The following is a 21,433-nucleotide window of genomic DNA, read 5'->3' on the forward strand; positions in this document are numbered from 1 at the left end:
TACAGCATGTCACACTTTGAAGTCACCATTAGTCAGATATCAGTCTAGTCTGAAAGCATATCATTCCACGTGGTATAAAACTAAAATGATTTCATCACCTTCTATCTCATGAATACCACTGAAGTGAATGAAATAGAAGTATTGCAAAATCAATGCCAATTGAGATCCCAGCTGTGACAAGAAAATATGAACAAAATGAGTAAACTTGATTGTGTACTGAATTTTAAATGCCCATTGCAAATTAACAGAGGTTAAGGAAGGTTAAGGTATAATTATAACAAAGAGCACACATTTATATGCCAATCACTATCTCCCCAGAGTTCAAAAATATGATGCATTTTTCCTTAGTAGTGCTCCTGAACCTATAAAATACAATATAAACTACATGTCTGTGGTTAAGTGTATGTTCTGTACTCAGCATATATCACTTGTACAAACAAATGTTCACGTAAGAATACAATGACAGTGAAGTTCTCATAAAAGAGGAAAAGCTTCAGTTTTAAGCCAAAAAGCAAGCCCAAAATTAAGGTCCTGTTTAATTATAGGAAAGTCTTTCCAAAAAGTTGCATTTTTTATTTGGACATAAATAGCCATTTTCTGAGACATTCTCTGTTACTTTTTCTTCTGTTGTCAGCTGAACATCGTGAGCTCATTCTGAACTGCCATGTGGATTGAACGTGGCAGTGGCCAAGCCTAAAAATTTATACTTCTCCCCCTATACTATGAAATTATCACTATCTGAAGCATCCATTTTGGCAAAGCTCAAAGCTTTTAGTCTCTTTTTTCATTATGGTGTGTGAAATTAGTAACATGAAGGAGGAAATATGAATCTTCTTTTTCAGGTCTCGGAGAATTATAATTTGCTTGGCTTTTCATGCTCTTGTCTCCTTAGAGCCTTTATTACTTTTTCAAGCTTCTGATGTACTTTCTGATCAATGCACTGGAAGCTGTTGGGAGGAACAAAACAAGAAGATTTTTTTTTTTTAGTTTCTTCCTCTGGTTTGTTTGGAGGCATTCCATCAGAAGAGGGGTGGCCAGCAGGGACAGGGAGGTGATTGTCCCCATCAACTTTGTTCTTGCAAGGCCCCATCTGGAGTACTGTGTCCAGGTCTGGAGCTCCCAGTACAAGAAAGACAAGGAGCTGTTGGAGAGGGTCCAGAGGAGAGCCACAAAGGGCTGGAGCACCTCCACTACAAAGACAGGCTGAGGGAGCTGGGCTTGTTCAGCATGGAGAAAAGAAGGCTGCGGGGTGACCTCATTGCAGCCTTTCAGTACCTAAAGGGAGCCTACACACAGGAGGGCAATCAACTCTTTGAAAGGGTAGATAACTGCAGGACAAGGGAAATGGTTTTAAGTTGAGGGAGGGGAGATTTGGGTTGGATGTCAGGGGTAAGTTCTTTGCTACGAGAGTGGTGAGGTGCTGGAACAGGCTGCCCAGGGAGGTTGTGGATGCCCCGTCCCTGGAGGTGTTCAAGGCCAGACTGGATAGGGCCGTGGGCAGCCTGGTCTAGTATTAAATGTGGAGGTTGGTGGCCCTGCATGTGGCAGGGATTGGAGATTCATCATCTTTGAGGTCCCTTCCAACCCAATTCTCAAGTTTTTACTGACTAATTGAGATGTATTGGTGCTCTCTTCTGCTGGCATTCTTGAAATTAGATTTCCATCACTACTTAGCCAATTAAATAGCAATCAGAAGGTACTTTTTTTAAAAAAAAAAACTAATAATTGACATCATTCATATGTCAGTCTCTCAAAAATCAACACAGTTGCAAAGAGTTGTAGTAATGTTTTCAAGATGTTTCAAGGTGTTTTCAAGATGTTTTAAGGTGTTTTCAAGTAAGCATCTCAATACTCAGAATTCCTGATTTGTTCTGAATGAGTTCACAACCAGGAACCTAAATAACAACCTAGAACAAAGTATAATAAGGGGAAACCCCTTATTATTATGATTAATATCCAGGAACCTTGATGAACTCAAATGATTAAGATATTATTCAGTCTCAAAGGAATCTTGTTTCAGATGACATTTTTGTTTGCTTGTTTTTAAGAAATGAAGTTTCAGCAATACAGCAGGCTCACATTTTGCTCTGAGGAGATATAGATAAGTATTTCCATGGGTGCTGGGACAACTGTATGTACTTATCACTGGGAACAGTGTGGAAATTCTGCTAAGGGAAAATCAACTCCATATTACAGGTATTAATCAGATACCAAAAGTGGAACTTATGGGCAAGTCTGTAGGAGTAACCAATAATTGTCATGTCTTCAGAGAAAATGAAAATAATATTAATTGCATAGATAAATATTTAACTTATTTTAAGTGATTATGAATTAGTGATAAAAGAAATTGGTAATTACCATAAAATTCAGTTGGAGTGACCATTTTCCAATTTGATATCCTTGATGCCAGCAATTGGAATGTATTTTTCTCATAGATGTTATGAGAGGCACCAATGTTAGCAGGAGAAGCTGGGAAGCTGCTAGGAAGAAAAAAAAAAAAAAGTCTAGAAAAGAGAGAAAGTGGATAAAGGGAAGGAGGAAACTTTAAAGTATTTTCAGTTGTTATATTAAATGTGGGAACTAGAATGTCATTAGACCAGCATCATATATATCTTTTTACCTTTCATCTGTCATTTTTAGTACAGATCTTCAAGTGTATAATAACAAATACCAAAACTTGAATATTGCCACACTGTAAGACACAAAACACTACCAGGAATTGAAACTTAAAACTTGGATCCACAACTACAGATAATGCAAATATCTCATTTGAACTGTGACTATGACAACAAAAGTGCAGGATTACAATTGTTCCTAGGCAAACTGTTTATTGTAATCAAAAGATTAATTTAGCTTGTCTGAGTGAAAAAATTAATGTGCAAACCAGCCAACTGATGCATTTGTTATTCATAAGTGTTAAAAAAAAAAAATAAAAATCAGGCCATAATTTTGAGATATACACACTTGGCATTTATCTTAGAATATTTATGATGTTTATGGTGTCATGTAAGTGACAGGGTATTGTTTCTACTTCTTCACAGGGTAGCAAAATAGGGTGACCGTTAAATACCATCTGTAAGCATAAATAGACCTGTTTGTATGCCAGTGCAGATAACTGGAGGGAAAAAAAAAAAAACATAGATGTTCCCTAATTACTCACAGGAAAAATCTGTCCTAATATTTTTTTCCACTGTTATTTTACTGACCAACAAAAACAGAGGCTCACAGATTTCACAGTTAATTATTTGTTTCTTAAATATATGATAATCTTATAGGGTACTGCATTTGTTTTCCTTTAAATTTTGATGATTTGATTCCAGAATCCACTGCAGAATTCCTTGAAGTCATTCTAATGTCCCCTGCATGAGCTACTCTACCTGGAAGGGAATTCATGGGCTATAATTTTTATTTATTTATTTATTTATTGGACATTAAAAGCCACAAATCTAAACACTGCTGCAGTAATGCAGAGGAAAAAGAATGCTTAGCTCTTAATTCAAGATTAGACTCTGTAGTCATTAAGAAGTGAAAGAGGCAAAGAACCAAAACCACTGTGCTTACATTCCAGTCACAACAAGCACTTAATTGTTGTAGGTACGGTATCTGGAGAGTGCTATATAGTAAGTAGCCAACATCCAATTTTTCTTTTCACTTATACAATTTTTAAAAATACATATTCATTAACAAATTGGTAAAAGACTAATAAATGTTTATTTAAAAATAATAGTTAATATATGTAGGCCACTCCAAAAGTATTGTCTCCTATTTATCTCAGTGGATACAACAGATACGAAGAGCAGAATAACACTATTTGATAGTGTTTAGGCACATAAAACACCTCATATCTAGAAACTGGAAAGTGATTGCTTACTGAATTAAATTAGGAGAAAAACTGGACACATCTGAATCAAAATCTAGAGAGCATAATACTCTGGACTCAGAAAATAAGTACTGTCCATGACAAGCACATAGGATTTTCTGTTGTTATTTTAAAGACACGTATAGTTTGCTATGCTAAACTGGACCTAAAATCCAAAAAGACCAGTTTCTGGTCACTTTCTGCAGCAAGCAATGATCTACTGCAAACCATCTAGTTCTCCCCTCCTTTCATCACAAATAATTGATTGTGGTTGACTATCTGATTCAAAATCTTTGTTAGTAGGAATACATGCTGTTATTAAAAATCTTGTACAAGATTCTATTTTAATCTCAGTTATGACTTAATAATTCAATAGTTGTTAAGTCCAAGAATACACTAATTGTTCATCATATCAAGATATTTTGCACTTCTTAAGTGATAATACTAACTATCCGGTAAGATGTCAGATATATCTACTTAAGTATTTTAGAGACTTACTCACAATTTTCTGGAGTAATAAATAGTTCCCTCCAGATCTTATTCTTCCTGTTAAACCCTCTCTCCCAGTTAATGGATTCTGCTCTGATTTACTTAGCTCAGATTGATGTCATTATCAAAGTTCCATTGCAATTCGCAGAATATGGAGCTTTAAAAAACAACTGGGATATTCTGATCCATTTTCCTCATGCAGGTATGCATCAATAAGGGATCAGAAAAGACCAGGACTATTTTTTTCTTGTACTACCCAAGATTTTTAACTAAGGTTCGCCCACTTTCCTGGTTCAGAGGCAGAGACTATTTCATATTCGTTAAAACAGTGAGTGAGCATCAGTTAAATCCCATCGTTACTTTTGCTAGGAAAAAAAGAAACAAAAAAAACTGTAAAATCAATGTTAACACTTCATTATCTTCTTTCTTCACTCGTTTTAGTGCACAGCTCTTTTTCCAGTAATAAAACGTCGTGCAGTCTGTTAACTACTTATATGACAATGATTGTATACTTTATGATAGAGCAAATCACAGAAAAGCTGTATCAAGAAGTAACTATTGAAACGTTGTCAGTGATTAATTGTGAGCTGAATGGTTTTGCTTCATTAAAGCCTAGGGAATCACACTTTAAGACCATTTTCCTTTAAGGCTGCCTAGGTCATCTCCATAGCTGCGGAGATTTTATTAGTCTAATCCAGAATGCTTAGTAACCACAGCATAAAAAGACAGCTTTGGGCAGGATGGCTCCATCTGAAATAGAAGAACTGTTCTCACAGGAGGAATGGAGCACCATCCAGCTTCGACATTTCTAACAGGCCAGCATATCCGTCAACAAGGAGGAGATACTGCACTGCAGAGTCACTAACATAGAAATGAGAGGTTTATAAAATTTCCACATTTCATTTCAAGGCAGGCGTGTTTTCAGTTGAAACACTCAGCTTTACTTTAAAGCAGAACCTTCAGGCTTTTTTGCATGTTGTAAATGGAGATTTTAATTGTCCAATTAACATTTGCTTTTTTAACAATACATCATGATTTCTGGCATGTAGCTATGGTGCTCAGCTTTCTCTGACAATTTTGCCTAATCTGCTTATTGAACTTTATTTTAAAGGCTTGATTCTATGCTTGTCTCTTAGTGTGTGTAGTTATTGATACCAGCAAAAAGTAGGTGTAAAGCTTTCTAACAACAGTGCAATAATATTTTACACCTATATTACCCAGAGTATTTCACTACAAAGCAGCAGAGAACAAAGATCTTATATTTTAAGGAAAATATTAGTAGACTTTTAGTTGACTGCTGCAGAAAACTTAAAACGAGCTCCCAAACAATTAACAGCAGGGCATTCAGATTTGTCCTGATTGAGTATAATCTTGTCCCGCTAACAAGATTATATAATTTGCTAGTGTATTGCAGTCCCTGCCTACTAATTCTAAAGCATAATGCTAACATTCTTGACCCATCCTACAAGATAAGTATATTACACATTAAGCAAAGATAAAACTATCAGTGCAACTATGACAGCACTAAATGCACTGTTCACTGAACTAGACTTTCACAGTGAAAGAACCAAAACTTCTTCGATCCTCTTATGGAAATGTACTTTTATTACAGGCCAAGAAAATGAGCTCCCATTTGAGCCACGGAGCAGATCTTGTCTACTCACACTATGTTTATTTCACATTCAAGACCAGTAGAAATCGGAGGAAGTGAACTGTTCTACAATTTTTGCCTTTATCAGCTAATATTAGCTCTAGGATAGCTATTCTCTGCAGTAATAATGCTATTGCTTACCCTGCTCAAGCTCCCCTGCCCAGCTTATATGAGCAATGGTTGTTGGGCTCTTCAGCTGTACTTCAGTGTTACTTGGCTGCAAGGGAAACCAATGCCACTTCTCTGCACATTAGCCCCTTCACTTCAGGTCTGCTTTCAAAATTCTCCAAAAAAAAAAAAAAAAATTGTTTGTGGGCTAGATAAAACGTTCAAATAACACATTACTCTTAGCAAACAAAAAGAAGCACAAAGCAGAACTTTTAATAAGTCCTGACATAAAGCTTTGCCATTCAAATAGTCACAAACCTAGTCCTGCACTTCCTCTCCTATCAAGCATGATCTCCTGTTGTCCTTTTAATGTTGTTTTTGCATGATATCTTAGTTCTGCTGCAATTGTTGGTTCCCACAGTCCTTGAAGCTCATTATCTTTCACTACTGGTGAAAGAAAGAGACAACACGGGAACTAAATATATACTGAATCTCAAGGAGGCAGCTATTTGCAGTGATATTTCTATGCATTTATTTTCCCTTGCAGTGCTTGCATAATCAGCTCCTATAAGCTCTGCCCATTGTGAGTGAAGTGCAGCTGAGAAGTACTATTTGATCCACTTCAAGTGGCACAAAAAGCTAGATTTATTCACAGAGCAGCACTTATTTGTTTCATGACATATGGCATGAAATACAGCTTTATTTTTCACCAAATTAAAAGCAGAATCTCTCCAATTTGTGTACTATGCTTAGGCCCATGCACCAAATGGTGCGGAGAGCAAAGCCATGCTTTATGTCTGCTCCGTTTTGAAAATACATATTAGTGGATCTTCCTGCAGATGGAAAATATTTTGGTCTCTGATTAGAGCTGGGAAATGTTTATAAGCTTATTTCGTTTCTCCTTTCCAAGTTCATATAATATTTGCCAGTATTCAGAGAAATTGTTCTTGCTGGTCAATTGACCAGGGAGAGGAATGTATCACTTTGTAAAGAAAAGGTGAGTCAAAAACATCTATTTGAGCATAGCAGTACATAACATCTAAATTTAAAGTTTAAAAATGTCAGTTTGATTTCACAGTGGAATCACTAAAATGCTTTGAATCTTTCCTTAAACAATAAGAAAGAAATGGGAAAGATAAAGCACTTTGAGCAGAACATATTTTTATTTTCCATTATCTTAACCTACAGTCCTTAGAGCGAGCTTTCATTAGCGAATGTCCTTGAACTTTGTATGAAAGAGAGCAATAGCTGAGGGCAGTAACACAGGGAAAGGAGGAAAGTACAGAAAATGAAAAGAAAAAGCTATTCTCATACTCCCAGCTCATATTTGCAAGTGAAGAAGGACAGGCCCAGTATTTGGTCTTATCAACCACTCCAAAACCTGGCGAACTCCTAACAGCAGCTGATGATTACAACACTGCTTTTAGCTGCCCTTTTAGTCATGTGTTCACTGCAATGAAACAAAACATGCCACAGTCTTAAACAGTTAAGTCACACCTCCTAAGAAAACACAGACACACAGAGGTCAGAAAAAGACCTCAAGGAAGAGAGAAGGAAGGAAAATCAACATGAGATAGGAGGTGATGGTGAAAACTGGCTGTTGTGCATTATGTACATTCCAGTTGATATCATGGATTTAGTTTAACTCAGAAGGATGATGATACCCTTCTTTCTGTTCTCAGTGACATCTGTTAGGATCAGATGAGAGTGAGCCATCAGTCTCACCTGTGCTTTCCTTTAGTTTCAGTGTCTGTAGACCCAAAGAGGCAGCAGAGAGAGGAAAAAAAGGTGTATTTACTCCCTATGAATTACTTTAGAAACAACAGTCATGTTTTAGTTTGTTTTCATGGAATGGAATATTTAATACGTTCCACTTCTCCATTATTAGAAAGAAAAAGGTTGGTTCCATTCAAACAAGGGAAAAGCAAGAAGATCATTGGAGTCATACTAGAGGAAATGTTTCAACACAAGCAGAGATATCATTTCAACCATATAATTTCCTATATTTCTGTTTTCTTAGACTATCAGATTTGCTCAGTAGTATAAAAAAAAGCTGCTAGTTAAAATTCCAATAGGATTTACCCTCGATTCATTCTTGATTGTATTGGATCTTGACATGTTGAAGATTAAATTTAGAGATAGCAAAGATTTCTACCCAATCCAACGCTATTGACAGTTGCAGTTTCTGCGCTATTTTGTTGAGGTTTATTTGTATCCATACACTTCCTTCAGAGTATTACTTCATCACACAGAAACTAATCATGTATCTTGCAAATTTTTAAAACTAGTTATCAAGCTGAAATGAGTTTGCTTTATTAATTTCATTCTGCGTTAATTCGTCTTAATATGAAGATAATAATTTTCCTTGTAAGCATGCATTATTCAAGATATTACCAAGGATTTGGCAGAATGCATATTAGAATTTTGTTTTCATTCAGAGGGCCTGCTCCTCCAACTCTTACTCTTCTGAATGCTTTTGATATGATAAAGCTGCAAAAGTGTAACTTTTGCAGAATGAGAAACAAAAATTTTTGTCTGCAACCTTTTGACTGCCATGCAACATTCAAAATATACAAGGATCAACAGATGTACACAGACCATGGCCCAGCAACTGGATGGCCTCACTGAATAAACTTTTATTTTCATTTTAAAATCTGTTTACACAGATGAGCTCACATCTTTTTACCATAGTGTGAATCACAGGAGCTACATACTTGTGAAAAAGCCTTATTTCACTACATTTAGTGAAATACACTCAAAGTAGATTTTTCAGGAAGACTACACTAGCATCTGCAGTGATGTTAGCAGAAAAAAAAAATACCTCTTTCTGTGCTTGCTGCCTATTTTCTAAAATGAAACAAAATTCAGTGCATGCTCAGGAAAAGAAAAGCATGACAGAATAAAAAAACAATGCCACAGCTACCTGCAGGGATGGAGCAGAGTCACGTCTATGGGGTGAAACGAGTTGATCTGCAGGGAAATTTAGCAATTAGCCCTGCACTGGTCCACTGGGAACCAGGCTGGCCAGCAGTGTTCACCAGGTTTATACCTCCTGGAGAGTGCAGCATAGCAGCAATAAGTTTATGTAGCAGTGCTTACACAGAGGTCTTGTTTACAGAGAAAAAGTCCAGTAAAGGGAAAGTAATACTGACTGTGAAGATATCGCCATCCACACTAACCCTGTTGCATAAATACACTTAAGGGCTCTTTCAGGCTTCTAGTGCAGGCATTGTACTGTCACAGGAGAGAAGAGTCAAGAGACCCAAGGGAATATCGCAGTGTATTATTGCCTTTCCAAAAAAAAAAAAAAAAAAAAAAAAAAGCACTTCAGACTTTCAAGAACAGTGAAAAACAAACATCTCAGTCTCCTTACCAGTCAAGACCTGAGGAAGTGTGAGGAGATGAAAATTTCCTTTCAGAAGCAATTCAAACTGCATCTCTCTCATTTATCTAACAACATAATAATGACATAGATGAAGGAAAGTCCAGAACCAAAGAAAAAGGGAGAAAGGGATTTATTTTCCTGGTTAGAGAAAGAAACCATCAGCACAAATCTAGCAGCGAATATCTGGAAGTCTGGAAGGTACAAATCCCTAGGTCTGTATTCATTTCCAGTGGGGAGAGAGAGCTTCATTCCATGGGAGCAAGATCAAACACATCCACAGGCATAATTCTGATACAGTAGAAATCTGAGATGCCTCAGTGAAAAATATCTTCCCCATGGTAAGATAGCAATACTTTCCATCATTATTATTTTACGTGGAGCAAACTGTTTATTTTGGCCAATCAACTGGCATCTCTTCCACTTTCAGTTTAATCTACCTTTAATTTTCCTTAGAGTGCAGAAAGAATCACAAGCTTTCCATTTTTTACTGTTTTGCATAAAAAAACCACACAAATATATTTGTTTCTAAAGGTTTGCATTACGGGTTATGATTTACTGTTCAACTTACAGCTTCTAGAGTGTATCTACAGCCTGGAATATGAACCATTGCTTTCTCTCATTCCCTAATTTGCCAGAAAAGAAAAATATCTTTTAACTACCTAAGCTTTGTGTATTATAGAATCTATAAGGCCTCATCCTAGAAGGCTGTCCCGTGCAGTGTTTGGATATATGAGTGTTATGAGTGTTGCCGTACAAATTCTGAGCAATCCCTTTTATGTAATATTTCCCCTCAACACCGTAGTATCCCAGCATCTCAAAGATGGGTAATAAGCTGTTGATTAACAACTGCAACATTCAGTTCACTTGAGACAGTTAATACTATCTGCTGGAAAAATTGCACATGCAATTATTCTGAATAAATTTGACATTTTTTAAATAGCACTGAATTAAGAGAGTGAGTGTGCCATGGACTTGGGCTGAGAAATTGTAGCCTTTTTATCAGCTCCTGTCTCCCTGCCTCCTGGAAGAGTTAGAAGATAAGTATGAGACCCAGAACATCAAAGTGTCCAGAAACAGCACAGCTCACTCAAGATGATATCCTAGAAAAAAAAAAAATCACTGCAAGGAACAAAATATTTTAATGAGTTAACTAAGTAATAGCTTCATTTGATAAGATTTGGAAGGAAAAAAAAAAAAAAAAGAAGAGAAAAATCATAGCAGCTTAACAAACAAGCAAGGAGGAAGTTCCTTGCCACCAACAAACTCCCACATTTCTAGTATTTGCATTAAAAAAAGCAACACTGGAACTTGATGCTTCAGATGTCCTTGAAGCAAAGGACATTTGACAGCAGGAAAGTGTGATACTGTGCCATTTGACACACTGGGTCCTACATACAACACGTATCAAAACAGTGAAGAACAACTGTGCTACAGAGACACAAATATAATAGGAAAAAGAAAAATGCATAGAAGAAGGTTAGACAGTATCAGTGGACAAAGAATCCCTGAGATCTGAATCTACGTTTTGCTGGCAGAATGGGTTTCATTATTCATGTGCTTACTACTTTTGTGTCTCAAGGACGTGCATGATGGTTTCTGCTCTAAATGTTTTGTTTCTTTAATACCCTCATAGGTAGCCCACTTTTCTTTAAGCTGCATTTTAAGATATTTGAGCTTACCTCGCCCTGTCACACGTGCAGAAACTACAAACAAATTGCAGCTCTTAGCTGTGCTCTGACCCCCCCCTAGCTCTGATTAGGTAAGGAGTTATAAGATTTCTTTTAGACTTACCAGGAAGTTTGTATATTTTTATGTGCCTCTTGACTTATAATATTCTCCAGATACTCATGCATGTAGCAGTAAACATAAAACTCATGAGATACAAATCTGCTATGCTAACTGGTGGAAAGTTTCCTTCTTGGTCTGAGTCTGTTGGCTTCTCTTTCCCTTTCCGTGTTACATAAAACAGCTGTATAGGTCTGATTCCATTTAGTTGTCAGCTAGAGTGGATATTTTTAGTCCATAATTTTCAACACTATCTTGAAACAGCGTTAAGCTAAGGACAGCCAGTGATATGAGTGTAACTTGACCCTGTTTTCTAAACAATGTAGATACTGATACTATTAATTTCTCATCCTGCACCTAAGGTCCCTAACTGAAACTTCCAGGCAGAAAACTATTCTGTAACCACTGTCTCAGAGTAATTACCAGAAACCAGAATCCACTGTAGAGAAGATAAAAGGTTTCTTAGATGTTTTGAAGAAATCCAGACTTGGAAACCACCTATACTAAGCCATGTCCAGCTCTAGCACTACTTCTGTCTTTGTCTCAAGTACAATCCTTTTTTCTCATGTTAGCATGTGATCATTTAACTTCAATTAAAAGAAATACATTATTTCACATCAATTATACAACAATGGAAAGATACATTTGCAAGAACCACAATAAATACGCTAATGTTACTGAGACTTGAGGTTATTTTTATTAAAATGCTTTAACACGGACGGCAGCTACATTCTGTGTAACAGTGCTATCTACACAAACACATGAACTTGTGAAAAAATTGAAGCCATGTAAAAAAGCAAAATTCTGCATCACTTAGAAAACTGGTGCAGTCTACCTGGATTTCTGCAAGGCCTTTCACAAGATGCCACACCACATCCTCATCTCTAAATTGGAAAGAGATGGAATTGAAGGGCAGACTATTTGATGAATAAATAATTGGTTGACTGTCCTGCTTATTACCTTTTTGATTTTCTTAATAGTCCCACAATATCTCAGTTCTTCTATTTAGTTAATAAGAGCATTTGAGATCCACTTTCAAAATATACTTCTTAGGGCTGCCACTTTGAAATTCCATATACCTGAATGCAATTCTTGATTAAAAATGTTTAGTATTTTATGCCAGTTACTGTTCCAGATGGCCTACTTTGCTCTCCCACTCAATATCATCATGCCAGTTTAAATTTTACTAGCAAAGTCTATCATTATCTTTTTCCATCTTAAATTTTATTTTCTAGTGGTCAGCCATACACATTACTGAATACTGGAAAATCCATCGTTGTACTTTGCTTATACTAAGAATTGCTTTTAGTTAATAAGATATTTTTAGGGACTGGTTTAATGGTTTCAAAGTCACATTGGAATAATTTTACTATTAGTAGTCACTCATAATATACTGAATCAAAAACCACATTTCTCTAAAATTGAGAAGGTGTCTATATACCCAGCTTTCAGAGTACAATTCCTCTAGTTAGCCTTCATAACCATTTTTCTGTTTTTCAAGCAGCTTAGAAAGTGACATTTGGTCAATTTAAAAAATCTAATTTGAAGAGAGGTGCCAAAGTTCGCAGACATTGTTTGAATTTAAAAAAAAAAAAAAAAAAATCAACAACCACCACCACCAAAAAAAGAAGAAAAACCCACTGAACTCAGAAACATCTTACTGGAATGCAAGGAAGTCTCTAAAATCCAAATTTTCCTAAACAGCCTGATAATAGCATCTCTTGAGACTAATAAAAATTTGAAAGAGTATGAGAACTTTATTCTATTCTGGCATACAAAAACAAACTCTAGTAATTTTTACAGGATTATTTTTTTCTACTAAGGAGAAGTGGCCAAAGTGAGGACTTGGTGTCACATATACTGTTATTTGGTTTAAATATACAGTACTATAGTGCTCAAGTTTGTATTTAAAAATGCCTGGCCTTCACTATTTACTAAAAGAAAAAATTAATGAAACATACTCACCAAGAATGAACTCTAGATTTGCTTGGATTTTATACCACATCTGTGCCTTCCCAACTACTGAATGCTTGCACAGTGGAAAGTCACTGCAAATGCAAATTCTTATAGATAAACCTGATTACATCAGTTCTCAATAATTAATTTAAGAATGTGAATATGAATTTTCCTTATGTCTGCTTTTTTTCCTTCTAATATCTTTATAAATCTAATTATTCAGTGGTCTCAGAATGACCCTGAACGGGTTTTGATGACTGAGAAAGTTAATGAGCAGTCACTGGTGTTATTTGCTGGTCCTGCCTTACTTTCAGAGAACAACTTAAAGAAAATAAATTGCAGAAATGAATTGCAAGATTCAGGAAGAGAAAATGTTTAGCTGCAGATTTCAATTGTTTCTCTATCTGCAAGAACAGAAAATCGTATTACCTAACTCTCTGTATTCCAGAAAAAAATTATGCATCAACTAAAGACGTATTTTAATCCTACAGCCTACATAACTTTTTAAGAAAGATGTAACTCGAGGAGGAGGTAAAGGTATTATGCAGAAATAACTGAGAAGATTCTATAGCCTATAGAAGAAATTAGAGCAGATGGTGATTTTAAGTCTTTTTTCAGCTTAAAAACCACAAAAGCCTTGCTTTTTCTTTTCTCTTCTGAAGTCAATCAAAAAAACAGAACATTTGCTAAAACTTTTGGAAAAAAATGTGGCCTTACAATAAGTTTAGGGAAAGGGATGTGCATTTCACCAAGATTTTTCATGCACATAGGTTTGTCTGTTATTTTTACACTAACTCTTAATGTGCCCATCATGCTGGCAGTGTTCACCTAAACATGTTTTGCAGCAGCTTGGTCTTTATCTGATCCTTACAGCTTGAGGGACTGGGAATGCTTCTCTATTTATTTCTCTGCTACAAAACCATCCTGTCTCTTCCAGCATATAGAAACTATTAGAAAGATAAATTATCCATTCTCTTTACTCCCTGATACAACCTCTTTGGTTACTAATATGACTAAATATTAGTTGTCATCTAACATTCGTAAGTATTTTACTGCGGCTTAAAGTGGCAAAGCAGCAGCACATAAATCAAAAGCTTTAATTTTCCATTCCATACACCACAGCCTATTAAAAGATTCAAAATAGACTAAAGAAGCTGTAAAGAAACACAGATCTTACAGCTCTGCGCAAACGTAGGTATTTACCAGGCTACTTTTATAACAATTATTTGAGGTTTGAACTGCGTCATTTTTATTATGCTGAATAGAAGAACAGCTCAGCTGCCACTCTGAATCTCTCTAAGGAAGGTTTTTCTCTCCACAGACAATACAGACCCTTGCGCAGCTATGTTCCTAATTTAGACACCCAAACTTACACAATGTGACTGCTCTTGTGCATATGCTAGCACGCACTTACACCCACAACCAGAACAACCTTTTTGACATTTGAAGCAAATAGAGTGCACTCTCCCAGAGAGTCTTGCTTCATGTACTGACAGTGTTCTGCATTCAGCTGAAACTTATGTGAATAACATGGATCTGACAGAAAGCGTTGTGCAGCTGTTACCTTACATGGCTGACTGGGAGGCAAAAAAGTCACACAGGTTCAGAGCCGACTACATCTGGGTTACATCCAAAAGTCAACAATCTAGACTTGCATAAAGCTTAGTTATTTAAGATTTATAAATTTTCTTTCTACCATTTACATCTCTCTCCCTTCCCTGCTACTCAGCAATCATTTCAATGCCAAATGATCTACAGACTCCTGCAGGCCTGGTCTTGTTCTGCAAGAGGGAGGAGGTGGGCTCCTCACTGACATGGTAGACAAATCCCTGAGCAAAGGCATATCTGCATCATCATGCAGCACTTGTAGTGTACAGAGCAGTTCCATTATGCTGCTGTGCAAAGCAGAGCCCTCCAAAGCTGAGCAGCAAGGCAGGTGGTTGATAGCTCAGAGGAACATGGTGCAGCAGTTTAAGACCTGGGCTATGGAGTATTGTGCTGAATTCTAAAAGGATGATTGTTAACTGTTATACTGAAATATAGCTGGTGTTAACATTCATGCTCTTGTGAAAATCACTATACTTGTGGACTCTTCCACATTTTGGCAGGGCCAAAGTAGCATATTTTGTGGATTCTAAAGAGTTCTTTCTGCATTTCCTCGTTTAACCAGTTCAACAATTCTGAAGCCTCCAGTTTTCAGTGCTTAAACTAAACAGATTATGACAAAGATCTGAGAATCTAAAATACTTGTTTATGCAGTATTTCACAGAATTACACAGGACCACAGAATTGCAGGGGTTGGAAGGAGCTCAAGAGATCATCAAGTTCAACCACCTTGCTAAGGCAGGTGCCCTACAATAGGTCACACTGGTAAGCATTCAGACGGGTCTTGACTCCATAACCTCATCTTCCACAGATTTTTTTTACCATGCTTTTTAATTCACTGTGATGCCATAATCGGAAGCACAGTCCTTGGATGTCTATATTTCAGTACTGAATAAATATCCTCAAATGATAGTAATTGGTTTGAGTCAAATACCCTTTTAGCCAAAAAAAAAAAAAAAAAAAGTCAACATTTAAACTGTGGACTTCTCAGCTAGATCTCATAACCACACATTTCAATCAAGCATTTCTAAATATTTTAAATTATCACCAGCAAATGAGGAATATAAACATCTGCAGGAAACTTAGGTGTCCTTTCAGTAATGTACTACCTTAAAGCTTAAAAGACAACTGCTTCTTTACCCATCTCCCATTTTATCTGCCACAACTAGCGGTTAGAACCTATCTGAGTTACAAATTAATGTGTATTAAAGCTGACACTCCTACCAAATAAAAACAGTCTTCACACCTATCCACCTTTCTCTCTGCATGCTTAATTCATAGTAAGCAGCCATGCAGTAAAACAAGACAAGATTATTTTTCAGCTGCTCTGGCTTCCCAAGCAGGGTGGGCAGATGGTCAGCTTTGCAGTGCTGGGGCACCTTCCATCAGCCACAAGACTGGTGGCGGGATGGATCAGAGCTGAGGATGGGGACAGAGCCAGGCAAAACAGCACAAGCTTCCAGGCACAAGCAGCACCAATAGGTCACTAGCAAGATTCTGGCTTGCACAACCTACTGTGCACTGGCATAGCCTAAATAAGCATTTGGCAAGTCTCACATCATCTCATGCAAAGCACCTCCCTCCTCAAAGTCATTAATTGTGTGCTAAGCACTTTTCATTTCAAGTAGGAAACAATAAAGAAGGCAAAATTCTGGAGGCAATGGTGCAGAGGAGACTTGGGATCTGTGTTGCCAGTGTTTGCATAGTCCTTACCCAATCTATTCTATGCTTTTAATTAGTTTATTACCACACAGTGGAAATGAGAAGAATGGGGTTAGAAGTAACCAAGATTAAAAATTTGAACATGACCAGAGCCCACTCAGTACCATGTTAGGTAACAGAAATCAATTAATTGATGTTGTAACTCCTATAATTTCTCTTCACTACTGAACAATAAAACTACAGGACCATCTTTCACATGATTTTGCTGTAAGCTATGGTGGTGCAATAGACATGTGCACTCCATTTTAAGAAACTTACAAAATAAAAGTAGCTTTAAAGTACAAGATCTTTATAACATTCTTATGGTAATTGCATACATAGAAATTAAATTATGCCATCTCAGTTTCTGAGCATACCTCAAAATGAGAAAGTTTGGCAACACAGAACTCAAAGTGTATTTTTCTGAAATAACTACTACAAGAATCTGAAGGTAAAGCTAAGCAGAGAATATTTCATAAGGTACCTATAGAAGAGGGCAATATTAACATTTTCTCTATAGATAAATAGAAGAAATCTTTGTTTCTAGTCAAATTGAAAAAAAATTCAAACTGTTTATCTGATTAGTCATGCAACATTACATGCATTTATTAGTCTGTTTACCCTCTGATGCCAAGTGGTTTCTTAAATATGTACCTGACTACACAATATACATTTGCAGTACTTTTTGCAACATCAGGGATGATGAAGTAAACAAGAATTGGAGTTTCTATCAGTGGAAACTGAGTCTTTTTGGTTGATGGATGGTAGGAATTCTTTGCTAAGGACCATGATAATTAAAACGTCAACCAAGTTAGATTGTTCTTTCTGTATAAATGACATCTCTTGTTAATTATCTATTCTTTCTATGGCACTTGGATTTTTCAGACAATCAAACATTTGATTAAGTTCCTGCTCTGGTAGAAAAAGAAATATTCTTTATTAACATTTGTTTCAAGAGAGGCTGGTACTCTATTTCACAAACAACAAAGGATGATTCCCCCACCCTTCCCCAAAGCATGTGAAAACTTACAAACCATGCTTAGCTATTCTCTAAGGGCACAGCATATAAAAGTCGTAAACTTTCAAGCTAAATACAGAATTCTCATTCTTTCTAAAGAATGTTCATACTGATCAGCACAAGCATTGATGATTAATTACTCTGTACTTCTCTAGCTTCCCTTATGGAGCATAAGGCTGTGCCTGTAGGAAAGGCACAGCTCCTAAATACATATTTATGAAATAAAATCCAATCTGGTTGTCCAGTTTAAGAAGAAAGGTATTGCTTAAATGATGTTGACAACACTAAGGAGCTGTAATATTTCTGAACCACAAGGCTGCTTTTCTCCAAAGCTGACAGTCCAAAAGCAACTGTTTCCTGTGTAGTCTACTCTTTTCACATTGTGCAAACACCGTACTTACCTCATCTGCTCATATAAATACTGTCCAGTTATATTTTTGACAGCAGGAAAGATTTTATGCTTACCTACCATTTTTCCATCAGGAAGTCACTTCCTAAATTATCATGCCTTTGGAAATATAACACACTTGGTTGTGCCTGGTAATGTCTGGTAATCTAACTTCTGTGGTTCATGAATTTTAGGATGAAAGAACACACAGCAGATTTCAAATTTGAGTTCACTATTAATTTCTCTGGACTACAGAACAATGTATCTGGCTGCAGCAGAGTAATTAAGTGCCTGTCTTAAGCAATGTTCATCTACTGTGAAAGGCCAGCCTGGTTACTCTACCAGCAGAATATATCATAAACCCAGGTCAATTGTAGTCTAAACCAGATCACGTTTTTATCACAAATTAGAGTTCAGCCACTGTTTGGGCTTCAAATAATGGATGAAAAACATTATACATATTATATTCCCCATGAATGTTTAATGAATGAATTGTATTTATTAGTTTAAAAGGTCTCACCTGGGCACTCAGGTTGGAACAAAAAATTGGTGGCTAGCAAGACATCTCAAGAGCCCTGGCATGTGGTTATCCAGCTGCTGGATCCCCACTCCTTTTGCTGGTGGTGTTTCTCTGCGTACTGTACAGCGCTGCTTGCTTCAGCACACAAAACTTGCACAATCACTGCAATCTGGTAGCAGCCAATCAAGAATCCTAAGAATCAAGAATAAAAATCATGCAAACTATTAGAAGGAAATCTGCTTCTGTACTGACAATTTAGGATTCACAGCAAATCAGAAGATAGGTCATATGGGAACTGGATTTCACCGATTTCTGGCTGTCAGGCAGGGGGAGTCTAAATTATACATCTGTGCAAACTTGGCTTTCCTCTCCATGGTCAGGCATACAGCCATAGCAAGTATGAATGGATCAGGATTTTTTTTTGCCCTGCAGTTGACATTCAGCACATGCTCCCCTGTAGCAGCATCATGAGGCAAACACACAGCAATTCAGTCATGTGTGATACGTAGCTGCAGATGAAGACCATAACAGTTCATTAAAATGTTAGTTAGACTTAACTATCACAGGCTAGCCTGGAATCTACTATTTAAAGTTATAGGCTCTTTTTAACTCAAGACTTATAACTATTTAAATAAGTAGGAGCGTAAGCCCTAATGAATTCAGTTTTCCCCAGAATAACTGGAACTCCCCATCACGTTGAATCAGAACTGAATCCAGAAGTATTGTGGCTGTGAGGATTCTATTTGAAAGATGGAAATGTATCTGCCACTCACCAATCCAGCTGCAAATTGCCATTCTTAATTAGAAATATTTCGTGCTTACAGGGATGTCTCCAGGGTCTGAGGAAGCAGATTACATACTAGAGAACTAGGAAGACTCAGAATACACAAATCAACAAAATGAGCCTGTTTGAATGAAGTGTACGAGAGTTTATAGGTAGTTTTTGGACTAGTAACAGTAGTTAGTATCAGAGCTGTCTGAAGATGCTGGAATAAATGGACTTTTCTGTTTTGCTTACAGAAAACGTAGGGATGGGAGCTGAGAAAATTCTGTCCCCTCAACTCGAAGCAATCTCTAGGCATGCTGCTTGCCACTAAGGGAAGGAAGTGAGCAAGAAAACAGTGATTATGCAGCACTCCCTTGACAGCTGTAATTCTAGTATTTATGTAGAAATAACCAACCAATTAAATGCTGGCTTCTGCATAATACCCATCAAGAAATATGCACGTGCTTTACAGCAAAGAAAAAAAAAATCACAAAAATTAACAAGTTTGTGATGGCTGCAACAGAAACAGATGTGCAAAGGGCTTAAGTTTCTTCTTCAGAGGAACAATCATGATGCTGATCCACAAACCATCCTATATAAGACTTGTTTCCAGGAGGAAAATAAAGCATACCTGTTTCTTCTTACTTGTTTTGCATGGCTTCTCAGACTTAATTTTCTAAGGGCTGTGTTTAAATTGTATAGCAGTCGCACATTTTATTTTCTCCAATTCTGTAATTATTATTTGCTTTCTAGTAAAGAACTCTTACATCAGAAAGGGATAGAAAAGCAGTCCAACAATTTCTAGCAGTCAGTGAACACACCATTACAAGCTTTTGGAAGAAGGGCCTCTGTAACTCAGTGGAATAAGAGTTTGTATCGTTCATGCACTTTGTCTCCTTTGTTTTTCAGCACCTCCAACTCCTCAGGCAGGGAACAGAGAGGAGGACACCAGCTCTGTATATAAGGTCACTTTCCCAGCTGCTTCAGCAAGAGCTCCCTTAGTGCTGCTGTTTCTTGAACAATTGTTCTCCCCAGCGTTTGAACTGCCATGGCTGCCGTACAATTGCCTGGCACAGAGGGGTGTTGTTTCTTACTGTTTGTAGATCTGCACTTGAATTGTGAAACCAAGCTCTAGTGCAGAGACAGAAAATCCTTTTATCATCTTTTACTGTGGTGCTTCAAGAAGGAAATTAGCAGCTAATAAAGGCCAAGATGTGCAGTAGGTGGATGGATTAAAAAGATTCCCATGAACAATAAAGCCTGGGTGAAAAGTGCATCCATTTCACAACTGAAGCTATCAGGATAACGTTGACTTCCACTTTACTCAGCAAATGAGCAAGGGTGGAAAAGAAGAAGGATAACAGTCTGGAACCTGAATAAAAACTCTAGTGGCAAGAATAGAAGTAGCAGGAGCAAGAAATGAGTAGTGACCTATTTCCAAGGAAGTATATAACCATTAAAATTACCATGGGAGAACGAAGGAACTAAGACTCTACTTATAAGTAAGGCATATTTTACTAATACGTGAAGAGATAAAATGATAAAATGTTTCACATGTTGCTAAGAACTTCACATCATTACAGACATCATTTGAGCTACAAAAGCAAAACACTTCGTATATTTCATGCTGAGCTTTCTGGAAATAAACTATAGCACGTTTCTCAAATTTATTCAGATTGATTAGCAATAGCTATAATGGCAGTTTTTGCCTTGCCATTGCTCAGCATCCTGCAGGCATAAATAGCATGAAAAATACGATAGTACTATGATTTTATTGATATCTGCAGAATTACATAATATGAAATACACAAGGACTGCCCTGAAAATATGTTGAAAAATAGTTTTGTAGCTGAGAATTTGCTCTATCAAATAGTGCCACAGTGCACTTTGTAGCTGCTGTAGTTTTCATGGAAATAAATAGGAGACATTACTTTCAGAGCAACCTACATATACTTAAAGAGGAAATTTAACAAAGAGGAGCTCGTTTTTGAAAAACACCAAAGAATAAGATACTTTTCACGTAAGCATCAAGGACTATGAAGCTCAAAATCTCATTCAACAGTATTAGGTTTAAAATCACAGGAGATTTGGCATCATGAAAATATTTTTGGAGCAAAAAGCTAGCTGCCTGCATTTACTAATCCTTGTCTGCTGAATCAGGGCACTTTTACATCTTCAATCAATCAGATTGCAAAAACCAAA

At 36.8% G+C, this 21,433-nt stretch overlaps 1 long non-coding RNA gene across 2 annotated transcripts; it reads right to left on the reverse strand.

Annotated features, from left to right (window-relative positions):
• Positions 1 to 842: 842 nt before the first annotated feature.
• LOC149918962 (uncharacterized) lies at positions 843 to 6,276 on the reverse strand. 2 transcript variants are annotated; one of them, XR_016464685.1, is made up of 3 exons: positions 6,141 to 6,276; positions 2,359 to 2,477; positions 843 to 947 (listed from the first exon to the last, which is right to left on the reverse strand). It is a non-coding gene; the product is annotated as an uncharacterized LOC149918962 (long non-coding RNA). The 2 variants fall into 2 exon arrangements; XR_016464686.1 differs by having other exon boundaries at positions 2,359 to 2,480.
• Positions 6,277 to 21,433: the final 15,157 nt, after the last annotated feature.

Source organism: Phasianus colchicus, chromosome 2 (genome assembly GCF_987193195.1).
Source record: "Phasianus colchicus chromosome 2, bPhaCol1.hap1.1, whole genome shotgun sequence".
NCBI lineage: Eukaryota > Metazoa > Chordata > Aves > Galliformes > Phasianidae > Phasianus > Phasianus colchicus.